The following is a 9,220-nucleotide window of genomic DNA, read 5'->3' as shown; positions in this document are numbered from 1 at the left end:
CCAAAAAAAAAAATAGACAACAACCATTTTGCCAATGGGTAACCTGTGATCACCGCAAGGCGATCACAATTTTCTTCATTTTGTAGTGAATTGTATTTTTTTCTCCTTTAATTATTATTTTCAATTCATTTTCATCGTTATCGAGCAGAGAGAGTGTTATCGAGTCGCACCAATGGATTTGGACGAATTAATGTCAACTTACACGCGAAGTTTCGGCACGAAAGCATCATTAATACCCATAATTTTTTTCATATATATGTAATATGCAAATCTATAACGCATTCTATAACCAAATTTTCATTGATCGGTACAGGTTGAAAGATAATAAATATTTCTTATTCCAAAGTGCAAAAATCTGCAATTTAAACTCGAATCAATCACCATATCGCAAAATATTTTCCAATAATTACTGTGCTCTGGTAACTATACATTTGATTTCCCTCATTTTTTTCTTTTCTCTTGTTCCCAAATTGCTCTTCGTCGATTTAACAGGTTTTTCCAGTCAAGGTGAGTTCTATTTTTTCTCTGTTTTAAAAGTAACTTTACTTTAAAGGAACAGAAAATCTATCGAAATTCTGATTTTTCTTCGATAATAATTCTTCGTAATGCAAAATTCTCAGCCCAGTTCAGGGATTTTTCCTGTTAAGGTTATTTTATGTTTTGATTGTAATCCTTTTTTTAGGGAACACATTTTACCTCAGACTGATTTTTACAATCTATTTTCTGTTTTTTCAATTTAAGTTTTGGCTCTTCGAAAATATTTATTATTATTATCCTAGATCAAAAAAGATTTAAAAATCGACAAGGACCGGCCCTGAGCTGAACTGGAGTTTGATCCCAGCGATGGCCGGTCGATACGAATTCCGCATCCGGCTTGCACCAACCACAGTGCTAACGTGAAATATCCTCAGTGGTAGGCGGATCATGGGTCCCCTTGCCATCAGGCTAACCGTGCGAGGTTCTCGTGGTCTTCCTCTCCATGTAACGCAAATACTGGTTAATTCCATCAAAAAAGTCCACCACGAAGGCAAATTTCTCTCAATACTTACTTGATCTAGGAGTTTCTGTGTCTTCTGAATTGGGTTTAAAATTACTAGGCTACGGAGTTGGATATTAGTAGTCGTAAATCCCAAAATTGGGTCGACTGTTCAACGACGGTTATTTAAAAAAAAATTTTAAAAAAAGGTCCGGCCCTGCCATTTTCGAAAACGCTCATTCTGATTCATGTCCATTTTCATAACTATGCACTTCGAACTGTGTCTAGATTTAATAACTCACTAACAATATGACAATTTTTAGATTGGAAATGAAACTTGCGATAGTATTTTTGATATTTGCTGGCTGTTGGTTCGAGTCACTTACTCAGGATGAGGAATGTTATTCTCATTTTGAAGAAATATCGCATATTAAATTCAGTAAGTAATTTTGCTTTTATTNAAAAAAAAAAAAAAAAAAAAAAAAAAAAAAAAAAGAATAGGATAACTTACAGACAAGTTCTATATTGAAATTATGTTAATATGAAATAAGAAAGAACATATTAACTGAATTAAATTAATGAATGTAAATTTTAATGTGTAAAAATTATATAGGAAATATTCTTTAGTACGACAATATTCTTTTAGAGATAATATCGCATTCGATAATTCTAGCAATTACTAATGATTATATAGACATTATCGAATCAATTACCAATAATATATTCATAACGTTAAAGTTAACGATACTTATCACTGACGATAATTATTGTATATTTTAAATTTACTTCTTAGTATTCACCATGTACCATAAGAATACCCATGGAAAAAAAATATCGATACTACACGATACATCGATTTCTATAATCAAAACATGGTGAAAGAAGAGTACTCAACATGGTATAGATTGCATAGAAAATATATGAAGATAGCATATGCATTGAGCTATTTTTATATCCGACTGCTTTACAGGAAATGGGACAAAAGTTGGAAAATTATTGCTGTCAATAAGCAAAATCAAGAAAGCAAACGTCTAGAATTAACGATGCAGAAGATTCTTTGACAAAAAACTAAAGAAAGCAAACATCTGGAATTCTTTTTAGAATTCTTTCTAGAAGAATTTTTTGGCATTTTGAGAAAAATTGAAAAATTCAAAAGACTAGAATCAACCAATCAGGGAGAGTCTTTGAGAATGTAACAAAACGGTTTGAGTTCAAGAGTGCCATAAAATTCTTTACATTGTTGTCTTACAGTCCCTTGCCCAAGTTATTAGACGCACTGTAAGATTCTATGTAAAATTTTAATTATCAGGTGATAGTATACAGCTTAATTACTTTTACGCGACTGAAACAGGTTTGCACTTGTTTACGTTTGTGTATCAGTTGGAGGATATATGATATAAATTTGACAATTGTATAAATTAGACGATAAATATTCACTATATCAACCATTACATTAGTATATTATAATAATTAGATCAAATTATTAGACGTACTGTAGTGTTTTAATAATGGCATGCTTTGCACGAGTTTATAGGCAATACTTTTATATTTAAACATACATGAAATGGGTTTTTATTCAGGAGAATATTTTATATGCTTCCTTCTTGTATTTATTTTTAACGTATTGCATTACAATGTTAATCAGTCGATACACGAACGTAAACAAGTGCTAACAGTCACATAAAAACAATAAAGCTGTATAGAATATCACCTGATAATTAAGATTTTACATGGAATCTTACAGTGCGTCTAATAATTTGGCCAGGGACTGTAACTGTTTCTAGAAACAGTAACTTCCAAATACCGATTTTGTTATGGGAAAACTGGGGATCGCACAAAACTGTAAATGTTCGAAAATAACTTTCACGAATAGTTGGAGACGAAAGATTCTCCATCGTCTAATCCCAACCAGCCTGAAGATGCTGCGACGCATACTTGATCAACAGTTAAAACCCTGTAGTATAAACATATAAGTAAACACAAACATGTGACTCATATATTGATGATATATTATTGACTCTATTTTAGAATTCGATGAAGATGACAAAACATGTGCTGGAGAATTAAAAGTAAGTGAATGTGATTTTACAGTCTCTGGTCAAATTATTAGACGCACTGTAAGATTCTGTGTAAAATCTTAATTATCAGGTGATACTATACAGCTTTATTGTTTTTACGTGGTTTGCATTTGTTTACGTTTGTGTATCAATTGGTTAACATTGTAATGCAATACGTTAAAAATAAACACAAATAGGAAGTATGTAAAAAATATTCTCTATAAAAACTAAGTACATTTGTGTTTAAATATATAGGTACTGCATATAAACGATGTAATCTTGAGAAGGGGCAAACAAATCCTTATTAAATAAAAAGGAAAGAAGCATTGGAACTATATATATTTATTAAAACTTAATTTCGCATTTTAAATTCATTCTTCTGTAAATTAAAAGCAGAATATTTTCTATTGTAAATATTTCTGCAATACATCCTTGAATTTTTTTTTTCTGTGTGAAAAATAATTAAATATTATTGATCTAAGACTTCATTTATTTTTTTTTTGAAAATTATATTGCGCTTAAGCCAAGTATTTATAGAAAAAAAAATTTTTTAGTTATCTAACAAAAATAATATTTGTAATCTAGTAATAAATATAAAGTTTTAAATGCTTTATTGAGTGGCCCCTTTGATTTGATACATTGCCTCCTTTACATTTTGCCTTATTTGATGCATTGCCTTCTTTACCCCTACCACTCCCTCTTCTAATTGTTGGAACATTCGGAATGGCGTGTATCAAGGTTATTTTATGTTTTTAACGTTAAGGGTTTTAAAGTATCAAATTTTTTCACTTTTCATTCTTTTTTAAAATTAAAGCAAGGCCTCTTTTTCTCGATGCCCACTCGTACATAAAAAAACATTCTAGTATCAAGCGGGGTTGACCATTTTTTCAGGGGCACCATATTAGGTGGGCCAGCGTTACCCTCACTGAAAGAAAGACATAGAGCAAAGAACATCCATGACCTCTGACCGGGATGCGAATCCCGGACCTTTCTGACATGAGTTCAGATCCCTGACCACCATACAGCCAGTCATTGAGCTAGGTTATTCAATGTATATGGTTTTACGTTAATGTTTTTAGGGTCTGTTTAGAAGAAATTTGGGTCCATTAACGGACCCTTCACAAAATGTCTTTTTATAAAAACGGACCCTTCACAAAATAATTTTATCTTTTAATCGGACCCTTCACAAGTTTGTTTATCTTCATTATTGCTTTATTAATCGAATAAACCCTTCCCGGGGGGAAGAAGATTTGTTCGAGACAAACTAAGTTTCCCTAAGTTTAACTCCAAATGTCGTATTCTAAGAAAATATTTCTACTTTTAGAAACACCGCGCGCGCATTTTTATTAATATTAAACCACTTTTTTTGTAAGTAAATAGTTGATTAATTTATATTTATTCATGAAATTAATTAATAGAATATTATGCGAATAAAAATTCATTTCTGGCATTTTTTTAAATTAAAATATTATAAACTTAAGAATTGTTTTTAAGTTTACATAATGCGTAACACATTAAAAGTAATACATTACTAAGTTGAGTTATTTAAAATATGTTAATTGAAATTATTAAAAATGTGAATGATTTTGTTTTAATTATTCGTCCGAAATGAATATTCTGTGTTGAGCAGTATAGACTAAATATCAATTAATTGTATGTGGCATCTCTAATTTAGTAGCAGCAATTGTTGAGCAGAATCTTGTATCCATTTACAATTTAAAAACTTCTTGAAAAGGTTTTTTAGCAATTTTTGCAATAACAGGACCCTATTTGCACAAATTCACGAAAGCAGGACCCTGGTTGAACGAATGTGACTTAACGCTGATTTTATATTCACAAATTATGAATAGTTTTTTCACAATTTTACAAAAGCAGGACCTTTCACAAAATGTCTGGACAGACCCCTGTCAATGGAAATAAACACAATATGATATCGACGATAAATCCCAACCCCTTATTCAAAACATTGTAATATTTTTAATACATCATCCATTATTAATTATTAGAGTATCTTACTTTAACACATACTAACGTTGATAGCCAAAAGCGCTTTAAGTAATGATAATAACTTTTAAAACGTATTCTACACTGCTGGACTATTGCTAAGGACGGATCACAAATTGCAATGTAGCATAACATTAAGCGAGACATGAGGCCTAGTAGGATAAAATATAGCTGCCACACTGTTCAGACATTAGAATAAAGAATATTCATTGTTCTGGAAAGTACAAGAGCTATGAAACATCTGAAAGAAAAAAAAATTTCATTTGATGCTGTGTACAGAAAAATGGAACAATGCATCTAAATTTCAGCAGGCAACTTGAAGAAAGGTGTCAGTACGGGATATGTCCACCATGGAGTGTGATGCAACATTCTACACGTCGTATCATACTTTGCACAACATTATCCAGCAGCTNGTTCCAAAATTAGCTTAAAAATGCATAAGCATTTAAATAAATAAAAGGATGTTTAAAAATAAATTCGATTAAAGAAAAAAGTGGTAATAAAAATGATATTTTACTGCTTTTACTCTCGTGTTGACGTGTATCAGAAGTTTTGTATGCTCTCTAATTTCTAAGATTTCACTTAAAGATGAATTCCATCACGTTAGATGGCGTGCGTCACCACAATAAATGGAAGCTTTGTATCGCCCCACATGCAGATAAAACAACGAATAATAAGATTTGCTAGGAAATGAACGAATACTGACAAAAAAACGAGAAATGAGAAAACTAGAATATTAAATATGACGTTTTTATGGAAAAAATAAATTTTTCTGAGTTATTTTCGTATCCGCTGAAAGAAATTTAAATGAACAATGCTTTGTTCTATTTCCGCGTGGTTATAATGTATAATTTATCTTCAGATATTTTGTAGTGATTTTTCGTGATACTAGGGAAAAAATAATGTTTCCTTACTTTCTTATTGCTATCTTTTAAAGCCACGAATAAGCAACAAACATTAATAAATTGTCATTGTTTAATAAGTTTTTTTTCCCCGTTAATTTTTAAATAATGGATTTAGAAAAGTAGAATTTAAAATCAAAAATAAATGTTTCGACTTGACTTTGGCTTTTTAAATTACTTTTGTTAAAAATTACATTTTTGTTTTATTTCCGGAAAATCATGCTTGTTATTAACTACAATAATTTTTTAAAATATTTCGTAACATTTAGAATGATGCTATTTTTGTAGTTAAGAGCATTTCTCTAATTGATTTCCATTCCTTTTTTTATCACTGGCTGAGGTTTAGAAAGATTTTTAAAAGCAATTTTTCTATTAGCTGTTTAAATAGAGTTTTCTCTTGAGGTTTAAAATTCCGTTTTCATTTATAAAATGCCAAGTGTGCAGAAATATAATTTTATGTCTAAAAAACAACTTTTTACTGTTTAAAAATGTTGCTCTTATTTGAGCTTTATTTTTTTCGGATTAGTTTTGATTTCGATAAAAAATTCTTCTTCTCTAACAGCAAAAGTAATTATTTTATTCAGAGATTTTAATGTTTTTGATATTAATCAATAAATCATTTTTAAAACTATAGAGGTGCATTTTCCACTAAACATGCTTTTATGACAATGGTACTTTAAAACAGTTTATTCAAGCATTTTATAGGAGATTTTTTTTATAAAAATAGATGAATATTTTAGCTAAAAGTTAAAGAAATATTTTTGACTCTTGCAGTATTCTCGTTTTTTTCATATTTTTCGATAAAAATGTAAGTTTTTTAACATTTTATACATTCAATATTTAGTACTCTAAAATCGACTCCACGTTTAAACATTAGTACTTTGTACCATAGGGAGTACATATGCTACATATTACATTTACTGTTGAACCATAGTGTCAAGTAACTGAATTTAAGCGGTTATTGTTTATGCTATAATATTTTTCCTCTGACACAGTAATAAGTTTGTATCAAATATTAGTGATATTATAGTTTAATATAGTTGCAATTTAGCTCATCAATAACAATGTACTTTGATATATGAAGAGACATCGCGCGTTAACTGGTAGCAATAACCGAATGAAACAACGAAAATTCAAAGAAATAAATTTAACTGAAAGATTACATAAGATAACAAATGTTAAACTTAGCTAAACCATTAATTAGAGCAACTTAACGAACATCAAATGTAACAAGACTGAACATACAGCCGAACTGTATGCTCAGTCTTGTTACATGTGTTGTTCGTTAAGTTATATATATATATATATATATATATAAATGTTTTAAATGTCTGAAGGTGAGACCCTAAATAATATAAAATAAATTATTTAAAAAAAGCAATTACATTTTCTCTCGATGACTTTTTATTATGAACTATTGACAAGATTTATGATTCATTACTAAATTCATAGAACTATTATCAAGATTTGTCATTTTCTTTGTTCATTAATTTCAGAGGAATTTCATAGACTTTTGGGACTTTGAAGACTTTGGAACACTGAATAAAAACGTGCAGGTAATTTAAAGCCCTTCATTATGCATTGCACATGGAACTAACTTATAGGGGTGGTTGACATGCGTTATTTTTGCTTTGGTTGAGATATTAAGTTACAGGTTATTAAATTGAAAGATGTGTTCATTCAGAAAATGAAATGCTTCTCTGCGGCTATACAGTATTCACAATAAATGTTCAAAATTGCCCCAATATTAACAGTTGCAGCCATTTTGACCTGGTTGTCCGGAATTACTTAAATGCGAATTTTGCGAGGCAATGGATCGGGCATGTACTAGTCTGATGGCCAGCTTTTGTAACCGTCGTTGAACAGCCAGCCCAATTTTGGGTTTACGGCTACTAATGTTCATCTCCGTAGCCTTGTAATTTTGAAACCAATCCAGAAGACAAGGTAGCTCATGGATCAAGTATAGAAAGTAATTTGCCTTCTTGGAAGACTTTTTAATGGAACAAACCCGCATTTGCGTAATATGGAGAGGAAAACCACGAAAACCTCCCATGCCTGTCAGCAAGGGGAATCTAACCCATAATCCATCTTCCCCTGAGGATATTTTACATTAGCACTGTGGTCGGTGCGAGCCGGGTGCGGAATTCGTGTCGATCAGCCATCGCTGGGATTCAAACCCGATTCACCACATTGGAAAGCGAATGCTCTATCCCCTGAGCCACCGCGGCTCGTATCCACAAGGCTACGGAGTTGAACATTAGTTGTCGTAAACCAAAAAAATTGGTCTGGCTGTTCAACGACGGCTATAAAATTTTTAAAAAAACTATCCATAGCGCATCCTTAAAGATTAACGGAAAACAAATATTCCGGGTGATTGTCGATACTCATCGAAGATCTTTTTTTCAGCAATATACATAAATAATAGGCTGACCTTATCTAGATCAAAGACCAAAAGATATTTTTCCTTTTCTAGAATTGTGTGATCTCCACAAGAATCAAAGCCATGGACAATATGAGATTGGATCTATTTTGTAAGAAAAAAATCGAAGGATGGATCAGGCACAACATTGAGTATTTCGGCATGGAGTACGGACTATGACTTCATTCTTTTGCTTTCACTGCTCATTATTAGAATTGCATATGAAACTAATTATTTTTGTTCAAGAACAACCGAAGTCTTGAAAAGGAAAGCTTCTAATATTAAAAATAAAATTTAAAAAAATGTATTATTTATGTTCGCATGTTTTGTAATTCCTTCGTCTACAACGTAAGAAAATAAACATATTCTTAAAATTGCTTCTGCAATCAATTATTTATCTAATAATTACTTTAAGCTCTTATTTCTCCGGATATTCGTCTTTAAGTTTTGTGCAGGATTTTATAGTGTTGTTCAGTACTGTAGCAAACACAACGCCATCTAAACACAGGGCTAAAGAGAATAGAAGGGCTGGTTCACTCCTTTTAAGTATCTCTCGCCGCGCCGATCCTCCGACGTCACTCTAGTGACGTCACTTTGGCGCAAAGCTCGCACTTTTACTTCAAGAACGGAGCGTTTGGCCTTACTAGCTCTAACTAATATTGGATCATTTCTTTTTGCGAGATATTCTAAGACATTTGTTATTTTCTATAATGACTTTCCTCAGTTTTTGCAGTGAATTTACAAGAATTTAAAACTATTATCGAAATGCCAGTTTGCGCGATTGCAACTTGCAAAAATTCTGATATAAAAACAAAAGGAAAAAGTATAATTTTTCGCGTGTTCCCTAAAGTAAATGAACAAC

General features: G+C 31.2%; 1 long non-coding RNA gene across 1 annotated transcript; it reads left to right on the top strand.

Moving 5' to 3' along the window:
* Positions 1 to 399: 399 nt before the first annotated feature.
* Positions 400 to 3,055, top strand: LOC139426655 (uncharacterized). Its single transcript, XR_011637886.1, has 3 exons — positions 400 to 507; positions 1,300 to 1,415; positions 3,005 to 3,055. It is a non-coding gene; the product is annotated as an uncharacterized lncRNA (long non-coding RNA).
* The last annotated feature ends 6,165 nt before the right edge of the window (positions 3,056 to 9,220 follow it).

This window comes from Parasteatoda tepidariorum, chromosome 10 (assembly GCF_043381705.1).
Source record: "Parasteatoda tepidariorum isolate YZ-2023 chromosome 10, CAS_Ptep_4.0, whole genome shotgun sequence".
NCBI classification, from domain to species: Eukaryota; Metazoa; Arthropoda; class Arachnida; order Araneae; family Theridiidae; genus Parasteatoda; species Parasteatoda tepidariorum.
Note: the sequence above shows the minus strand (reverse complement) of the source record. Positions and strands in the feature narration are given on the sequence as shown.